Source organism: Myotis brandtii, unplaced genomic scaffold (genome assembly GCF_000412655.1).
Source record: "Myotis brandtii unplaced genomic scaffold, ASM41265v1 scaffold63, whole genome shotgun sequence".
Classification (NCBI taxonomy): Eukaryota; Metazoa; Chordata; class Mammalia; order Chiroptera; family Vespertilionidae; genus Myotis; species Myotis brandtii.
In genome coordinates this window covers 1,609,738-1,619,844 of record NW_005370411.1, presented here as the reverse complement: position 1 = coordinate 1,619,844, position 10,107 = coordinate 1,609,738, and positions in this window count along the sequence as shown.

The window sequence follows — 10,107 nt, the reverse complement described above, 5'->3', positions numbered from 1 at the left end:
CTTTCCTCCCTCAGATAGTTTAATGTGCGCATCACTAAGCGTGCCACGTTTCCCAGACATACACAGGTGTGGCGAAACCAGCCAGTTACACAGAACCGTCCGCCTTCCTGCTAACCCACCCGGATGTTCTGTCCTGGACTTAAGTCTCCTACTCCCACAGTTCCTGACTCGACATTTTCAGAATATTAGAGGTGTGGATCGAAGGAAAGGGAATGTGCGGGTGGAAGGCAGGATCGTCCTGCAGTGGGACAGGTTCAGCCTTCTGATAACTAACACTTCTGGAACTTAGGGCGGGTGGGGAACTTGATTCTCACTATGTTGTAGTGAAATAAAGTACAACAGGTAACTAGTTATGTTGAGGGTTTTTGTTTTTTGTAAAACTTTCCTGTAATCCATTGGGTTGCAATTCTAAGGATGTGGCTCTGATTTTATTAAATTAGTGACTAAAACTTTAGTGAGCATCAGAACCACCTGGGGGATTCTTTTTTTTTTTTTTAATATTTTTATTGATTTCAGAGAAGAAGGGAGAGGGAGAGAGAGATAGAAACATCAATGAGAGAGAATCATTGATCAGCTGCCTCTGTATACCCCGTTTTGGGAATTGAGCCTGCATCCGGGCAGATGCCCTTGACAGGAATCAAACCTGGGACCCTTCAGTCTGCAGGCCAATGCTCTATCCATTGAGCCAAACCGGCTAGGGCCACCTGGGGGATTCTTAACACAGAGGTTACTGGGCCCCACCCTGCCAAATTTTAACTCACTAGATCTGGGTGGGCCCAAAACGTGCATTTGTAATACATTCCTAGGTGGTGCTGCTGCTGGTGGTCTGAGGACCATATTTGGTAACTACTGAATTAGATGATCAGCATCAGATTAAACCTTGGTGAGTTTAATTTTTTTTTTTTACAGAGCATTTCTCACAGTTATTGAGTCTAATTTAAGACTTTAAAAGCCTCAGAAATTAATCAGGTTTGAAGATGTGTCTGTCTTTTACTTCTAAGACTATTATTTCTTTCTCCTCTTTTCTTTAGATCACTACTTCTCAAATGTGTCATCCTTACCACAATTCTCCTAAATATGCTGGACTTAACTACCATTCTCAATAGATCAGTTTCTTTCCCCCAACCAAATTTTCCCATCGTTTCAATAATATACTCTACCACTGTAACCCAGGTGTTCTGTACCGTGGTCTCTATGATTCTATAAAAAGTGTCTAGCCCAGCTGGCCTGGCTCAGTGGTTGAGCATTGACCTATGGACCAGGAGGTCATGGCTAGATTTTGGTCAGGGCACATGCCCAGGTTCTGAGCTCAATCCCCAGTGTGGGGCATGCAGGAGGCAGCCGATCAATGATTCTCTCTCATCATTGGTGTCTTTATCTCTCTCTCTCCCCCTACCTTTCTTTCTGAAATAAATAAAAATTTTTAAGTGTCTAAACCATCCGTGGGCAAACTACGGCCCGCGGGCCGGATCCGGCCCGTTTGAAATGAATAAAACTAAAAAAAAAAAAAGACCGTACCCTTTTATGTAATGATGTTTACTTTGAATTTATATTAGTTCACACAAACACTCCATCCATGCTTTTGTTCCGGCCCTCCGGTCCAGTTTAAGAACCCATTGTGGCCCTCGAGTCAAAAAGTTTGCCTACCCCTGGTCTAAACTCTTTTTCCTACCAACATTTAATTGGCAAAAATCTTAGGAAAATACTGATAAAGTTGCCCGGCTATGGATCCTTTCAGCCACAAGGGGCGCCAATCTCACAGGAATGGCTTGGATCTGGCATTTTCTGAGCAGCAGCTGGAAGCTCAAAATGATGCACATGCTCTCTTTAACACTAACTCACAAAGCTGCCCTAATTCGTGTCGGGCTAGGTTCCCCAATCACATGAATTCCTGATCCAGAGGAAAGGGTCTTTATGGGTCTATTTTAGACTGCTGAAAGGCAGAAAGATTGAGAGAAAGAAGACTGTCCTTGAGACAAAGGCTCTGTCCTTCAAAGTGGTTCCAGGACCAGACCAGCAGCAGAGTCACCTGGGAGTTAGTTAGAAACGCAGAAACTCAGGCCCCCTCCCATTTTAACAAGCTCCCCAGGTGATGTGAGTACATTTTACAATTTGAGAAACACTGCTGTAGATTACTGTGCCCACTGCTTTTATTTTAAAACACTTATGCCTTCATCCTCCTTCCCTGTATCATCCCCACACTCCAGAAAAATATAATATTGACCTTTAATTCTCTTGATGGGCTACAGATACACGTAAAGATTTTTGTTTTTAAGTGAGAGTGCTTTTAAAAAAATTTCTTTCCCTGAGGCTACTTTGTGGGGTTATTAAAAATGCAATTAAAATGTGCTACTTAGTGGCAGGTGGCAAATCATCCCACGATTAAGAAATTTTTCTGACAATTGGGGCTAAATGGTGTCCAAATGGCCTGTGTGTTCAGGCAGAAAAATCCATAAATTCAGTCAGACGTGCCAGTCTGGTAGCTCTGTGAAATATAGTCCTTAACCTCTTATCCTGGTCAGAACAGCTTCTTACACCAGTGACCCATTTCTCTGTTCTCTCAAGGCTGCCTTCCTGAGGAAATGAGGCTGCAGGATATTAAAGACAAGCTTTAATTTATCTTCTCTTTCCTTACACTTGTCCGTAACACAAACAAATGCACAGACTTCTTTCCTCTTGAGCTAAATGTAACTTCAGCACTTCTCTTGCCTTAATGTGTTTTCCTAATTAGCTTTAACATTAAAACCAGCTGCTCTGCAGTGTTTTTTACTTTTAGAAGGCGTTGGAAGATTAATCGACTCATTATGTGGAAACAGGAGGATATAAATTTAGGGGAGCTTTTTGTTTAACTTGGGTTATAAATTGTGGCTCATTTTCCTTATTTATGTTTTCTCTACCTTTTCTATCTTCCACAACTAAGGGCTTTTTTGTTTTAGTCTTATAGATGATGCATTCTTTGTTTCTTTAAAGTGAAATCAATTTAGCATCTAGATACTGGCTACTGAGTCAAGAATAGTCAAACAGGAGGACTAGACTGGGAGCTGACCATATTCCTGCCTTAGGGAGCTTTAGATTTCAGGAAGGTCTCTAACCTCTCTGAGCATGAGTTCCCTCCTATTCAAATGGAGCTGAAGTCGGTTCTATCTAGCAAAGCCAAGTAAAAGCCAAACTTCTGCAAATCCCTTAAATGCTCAGTTAGGTCCTCTGTAAAACAGGGGAAATAAATATATGGTACAGCTGGCCAGCCACTGGGTCTGCCACTAAAGTTGGTTCTAACTAGCAAACAGCTGTAATGAGGACTTGAGATACAGTGTAATATATTAGATCATATATTTTATTTTTTTACTAGAGGCCCGATGCATGAAATTCGTGCAAGGGGCTTGGCGCTTGCAACCCCAGCTGCCTTGGCCCTCACAGCCCTGACTTCGTCTGAAGGTCGTGGGGCTGTTCGATTGATTTGCATATTACACTTTTATTATTATAGATTATTTTTATTGATTTTAGAGAGAGGAAGGGAGAAGGAGAGAGAGATTGAAACATCAATGATGAGAGAGAATCATTGATTGGCTGCCTCTTGCACACCTCCTACTGGGGATTGAGCCTGCAACCTGGACATGTGCCCTTGACTGGAATGGATCTGGGGACCCTTCAGTCCGCAGGCTGACGCTCTATCCATTGAGCCAAACCAAATAGGGCAGATAATGTATTTTAAATTCACTATATAAATAAGATGTGTAATTTTCATGTAACTTTCCTTATTCCAGAGTGCATACAAACCAGATTGATATATTTAAAAAGGACTATAGCCCTAGCCGGTCTGGCTCGGTGGATAGAGTGTTGGCCTGTGGACTGAAGGGTCCCAGGTTTGATTCTGGTCAAGGGCATGTGACTGGGTTGCAGGCTCGGTCCAATGTGCAGGAGGCAGCCAATTAATGATTCCCTCTCCCTTCCTTTCTGAAATAAATGAAAAAAAAAACACACATATTTTTTAAAAAGGACTATAGATGTGTGTGCTACTACCTAATCAGTGATCCTGGGAAATTAGCACCATAAGCATAATAGTTAATAGTTATTTAATTTTTACTATGCTTCCAATGTTTTCTGTGTAGAGTTAATAGTATTTATGAAATAGTTACTATTCATGTTGTTGTATGTATTACTGATCCAGTAGATAATGAATAAGTGGGTTGTTAAGATATTTGAGTGGATGAGCTCCTACCAAGTGAGCCACACTGGCCAGGACACACTATGTCATTTTTCTGTGAGCAATGGACTGATTATTTAAATGTTTGAGTGTAGGGTTGGGAGTAGCTGCTTGCATTTCTAGGGGTAGGCTCACATTTTTTGCCTAATTGCAGTAGCATTAGCACTCATTTAGTGTCATTTATTAAGTTTACTGTGCATTACTTCTAATCTTCAAACAAGCCTCCAAGGTGATACTACTACTTGGGCTTTATAGATGAGGAAACTAAGCTTAGGGATGTTACCTAGCCCAGACCAGTATGAGTAGGGAGCTGGGTTCAAACTCCAGTCTGTGACTCTAATGCCAGAATTTTGTTCAGAATATTGTGCTACCTCTCCAAACCTTTCATTCCCTTGGAGTAATGGACTTAATGGGAAGAGTTGCTCATACTGAAAGGCAAGTAGAGTCGTGGATGAGATCTTCCCATGAATTTTTATATTTTATTTTATTTTTTCAGAGGAGAGCATGAACGCAGTCCCCCACTACCACAAATTATGCAATTGAGTTTCCCACATTTGGGGAAATCGCAGAGGTCAGCACGTCCGGAGTGCAATGGATAAGCGTCGCCCTGGGAAAACCACCTTTGTGATCATGGTATCTCCCCTGCCAGGTAAGTATGAATTTTTATTTTGATATCTCTACTAATTACAGAGAAGAGGCAAACAGAAACCATCAGAGCTGAATCCTACAAAGAAGTAATACTGAGTTGTTACCAAGTTAATGCTTAATCATAGTATCACTAAACAATATTATTTGCAGAATTGTCATTATTAATGCTGTAGAAAGTAATTGATCCAATGTGGCAGGAAGCAGTTGGTGGTTAAGATGCAGGTAAGGTATTCCTGAAACCTGAAGCAGAAATATATGTAAGTGGCAGGCCCAGTGCCTGGCCAGCTGTAGGAATGAGATGGAGGGGTCAGACTCATGAAAGAGAAAGGGGAATCTGTGTTGATAAAGTGAAGGTGCCCTTTATCGGCATGTGCCCTTTACCGGAATCAATGAGCCAATCAATGAGCCAATTAATGAGGAAGTCATAGATGTTGGACAGGGACTGGCAAGGCACATCTTGTTTTATAATGTTTTGTGTATTTAAAATAATTCAGTGCTTTATTGAATAATATGCACATATATGTCTCATGTGGCACATCCAGATATTCATTGATTTTTAGTAAAGAAGCTTTTCTGTCCTGACTTTTTGAAATCCAAGAATATTGACTGAAATAGCCAGTGCTAAAAATGAGCAAGATTTCTATTTTTCAACAATTGAAAGTATTTTTTGACATATGTACAGTGGGGCCTTGACTTACGAGTTTAATTCGTTCCGAGACCGAGCTCGTTAAGGAGCTCGTTAACTCAAATTACTCTGTCAACTCAAAGCAAAAAATTGGCCGAGAGACAGCTCATAAGTCAAGGCCCCACTGTACTACTATTTGTAATGCTTTAAACAATAAAATAAAATTTTAAGAAAAATAAAAGAAAGTATTTTTCAACTCAAGATTACACAGAGACAATAAAATTTAATTGAGAATTGGCCCTATGAAAAGAAAACATATGAAGACTATATGTATAACTATATAAAATATTTTTAGCATATATGTCCATTAAATTTCATATACAATACTGAATAATGAAATTATTTTTGTTTTTAAAGATATTTTTATTGATTTTTAGAGAAAGAGGAAGGGAGAGGGAGAGAGAAACATTGATGAGAGAGTGAAACATCCATTGGTGGCCTCCTGCACACTCCCCACCAGGAGTCAAACCTGCAATCTGGGCAAATACCCTGACTGGGTTTCGGACTAGCAACCTTTCCGGGCATGGGACAACACCCAACTAACTGAGCCACTCCAGCCCGGGTGTGAATAATGAAGTTATTAACATCAGCATCTCTTACACAGGAACTGGTGAGACCCTTTGTGAGGTGTAACAAGGAAATGGCTTGGTCTCAGGCTGGACTGGATTCTCTTGCATCATCATTCAGGTTCTCTGGGCCCATGAACCTGATTCTGAGACTCAACTGCAAGCACAGCTCAGCAGTTCTCTGTCTGAAATTGCTCCAATTCTGACTTTTAGTATACTCTCATCAAACGCATTTCTAAGAATGTTTGCTTCATCCTAAAAGCAGGTTGTGATTACTGATGACCTGGGAAGGGCCATTTCTCAGTGTGTGCGTCCCCGTGTACGGCTGCGCTGTCATCACTGTTCTCTGGCCTGCCAGGCTCTCTGCCCAAGCGAAGGAGGCTGGTTTTTCAGCAGGAGAGTAAAGGCTCCCACATTTCCCAGAGTCATGAACTCCATGACCTCTCCACTCCCTGACTATAAAATATTATCATTTTCCATAAAAGATGTAGAATTCTACACACTCTTAGGCAATGTTGTCAAAATGTTATTCCTTTTTAAGTCACTACTAGTTAAAAAACAAAACCCCCCAAACAAAAAATTGGAAACACCACTTTTGTACAGTAAGTATACTATGAGAGGGAAAATATTGAATTGTTCCCAAGCAAATGTGTAATGATTATTGGAATAACATTTATTTAGGCACGTGCCTTTATTATTATAGTTGAATGTATAATAAATTGTTCATGTCCAACCCCAGCAGGTCCAGGGGTTCCCCAAGGTGTGGACCAGGGGTGGGCAAACTTTTTGACTCAAGGGCCACAATGGGTTCTTAAACTGGACTGGAGGGCCGGAACAAAAGCATGGATGGAGTGTTTGTGTGAACTAATATAAATTCAAAGTAAACATCATTACATAAAAGGGTACGGTCTTTTTTTTTTTTTTTTTTTAGTTTTTTTTATTTCAAACTGGCCAGATCCGGCCCGCGAGCCATAGTTTGCCCACGGCTGGTCTACACCATGCATGTCAAACTCAAAGGCTAACACGGGGCAAATAAATAAGGTTTAAGTTTATGTAGGCTGCAAAAAAGCAAAAGCTTCAATTTTCATAGGAATGTATGTTTATTTCGATAGAGACATGCTGAACACAAAGGGTTGAAATAAATGAGTAATCATTAACATAAAATAATAGAATATTTTAATAAAAATTAATATTTTTTCTTGAACATTAACTTACCAGATACTGAATAAGTGCACAAATTAATAAGCATAACGCAAATGAACCTGTTTTTCTTGTTCTCCGAAAGCGAAATATTTCCTGTTGCGCACACCAAACAAGTCAGTACAAGACTAATGACAAGGTAATCGGCTGCTAAAATATTCACTGCTAGTATTAGTGGAGAGAAATGGTGCGCCTGTGCATAAAGAGCGTAAGGGAAATGAATGCAACACGATTATAGTAATTAGTTATTAGCGAAAGTTGTAGTTCGAGATTAATAATTATGTATAACAGGATATTGTAAAAATTAAGTTACGAAATTTTTATTAAAACGTTTCTTATATACCGTTGTATTGGTTGGGCTGCAAAAATATTCATTGTGGGCCACGTGCGGCCCGCGGGCCATGAGTTTGACATGCTTGGTCTACACCAAAGCTGGTCTTACTTTACACTGAACTCAACACTGCTGTCTGTTTAGTGATGCTGGAAATTAGGACACAAGTGAAAGATGTGATTTTTTTTCCTGGTTTAACTTCCAGATTTTTTGTTTTTGTTGTTAATCCTCACCCAAGGATATTTTTTCCATTGATATTTAGAGAGAGTAGATGGGAGAGAGGGAGAGAGAGGAGAGACAGAGAGACAGAGAGAAACATAAACATGAGAATGACAGAGACACACGGATTGGTTGCCTCCCCCATGTCCCCCAAGTGGGGCTGGAGATTGAACCTGCAACCCAAGTATGTGCCCTTGATTGAGAATCGAACCCTCAATGCTATGGTGTGAGGGCCACTGCTCTAACCACTGAGCACACTGGCCAGGGCTAACTTCTAGATTTTAAAGAATGGTTTCCTAGTCTAACTATACCCACTCTGGGCATATGCTGGAGAATGATAGGAAATAAGGTTGGACAAATAGAGTGGGGATGAATTATGGAAACCCTTAAAGGTCTGGCACACAATTTTTTTATTTTATATTTATTATTTTTAAAAAATATATTTATTGATTTTTTACAGAGAGGAAGGAAGAGGGATAGAGAGTCAGAAACATCGATGAGAGAGAAACATCGATCAGCCGCCTCCTGCACACCCTCCACTGGGGATGTGCCCGCAACCAAGGTACATGCCCTTGACTGGAACCGAACCTGGGACCCCTCAGTCCGCAGGCTGACACTCTATCCACTGAGCCAAACCGGCTATGGCTGGCACACAATTTTATAGGTTTGTAAAATTGTTTTTCCTCCTCACCAATCTCACCCCATCTCTGCACCCCACCACGCAGTCTTGGATTAGCTGAATACTTTCCTTAACTATCTCCTTCATTTTTCATGGGAAGGTCTAGTCATCATATAAGTTCCTGCTTATTTCCTCACTTCCTTTTCATGTGTTTTTATTCAAATCATTAGTTCTGGCACTGTGCTATAACAGTTCTCCATTTTTAATGTACCATATTTCATTTTAGCCTAATGAATCCTAAGTAGCTTATCATAAGCAATTCTAAAAAATGTTTGGTACTAAATCTAAGCAATTTAATTTTTTCCAGATCTTAGAAATCTCCGAAAGATACTGAAGCAAGCTGAAAAAAATGGCTCCCCCAAAGATACCCATATCCTAGTCCCTGGAATCTATCAAGATTACTGTATATGGCAGAAAAAGGGTCTTCGCAGATGTGATTAAGTTAAGCATCTTGAGATAGGGAAATTTTCCTGGATTATATGGTTGGGACCCTATTGAAATGATAAAGGAAAAGTAGAGGCAATGTGGCCATTAAGACAGAGATTGAGTGATGCAGCCACCAGCCCAGGAATGCTGTCAGCAGCCAGAAGGGATAAAAGGCAAGGAATGAATTTTCCCCCTAGAGCAGGGGTGGGGAATGTCTGGCCCCAGGCACATAAGGCCCTTGAAATCATTTGGTCTGGCCCTGCCAAGGCATTAGGGGTGAGTTAATGAAATGTTTGACCAAATATAGCAGGATAATTTGTTTTTTATTTGCAGATTTTTTTTCTTTATTGATTAAGGTATGTCCTTATTCCCCCATTGCCCCCCCACCCCTCCGCTCGTGCCCTCACTCCCTTAGTGTCTGTGTCCATTGGTTATGCTTATATGCATGCATACAAATCCTTTGATTGATCTCGCCCCCTTACCTGCCCCCCCCTCCCACCTCAGGCTAATTTTTAAGTTGGTAATTTTGTTTGGCCCATGAATGATGTTATAAATATTCAAATGGCCCTTGGCAGAAAAAAGGTCCCCTCCCTCCTCCCCTGCCCCAGAGCCTCTGACACCTTGCTTTTAGAGTTCTCGTCACCAGAACTGTGAGATAATGGTTTCTGTTGTTTTAAGCCACCAAGTTTATGGTAATTTGTTTCAGTGGCCATAGGAAACTAATATAGATTCTTTTTGTTCATTATAACACCCTGTTCACTTAAGTACAAAGCTGCTATTGCCAGACATTTCATGAAGGCTGTCAATGTTTTAAAAAATGCAATGAAAGGAAAGTATTACTTTCAATAGTGCTTTAAATTAGGAGTAAAGTAGGTCTGATAAGTACTGGAGTCAAGCTTCACTAGGAATCAACTGTATTAAGTTAATTATTTCAATGAAAGGATGTTCCTTAAAGAAGTAACTTAGTTGATTGTCCACAGCCTGCACATTCCAAAGACTGGGCCCCGCCCTAACCGATTTGGCTCAGTGGATAGAGCATCGGCCTGCAGACTGAAAGGTCCCAGGTTCGATTCTGGTCAAGGGCATGTACCTTGGTTGCGGGCACATCCCCAGTAGGGGGTGTGCAGGAGGCAGCTGATCGATGTTTCT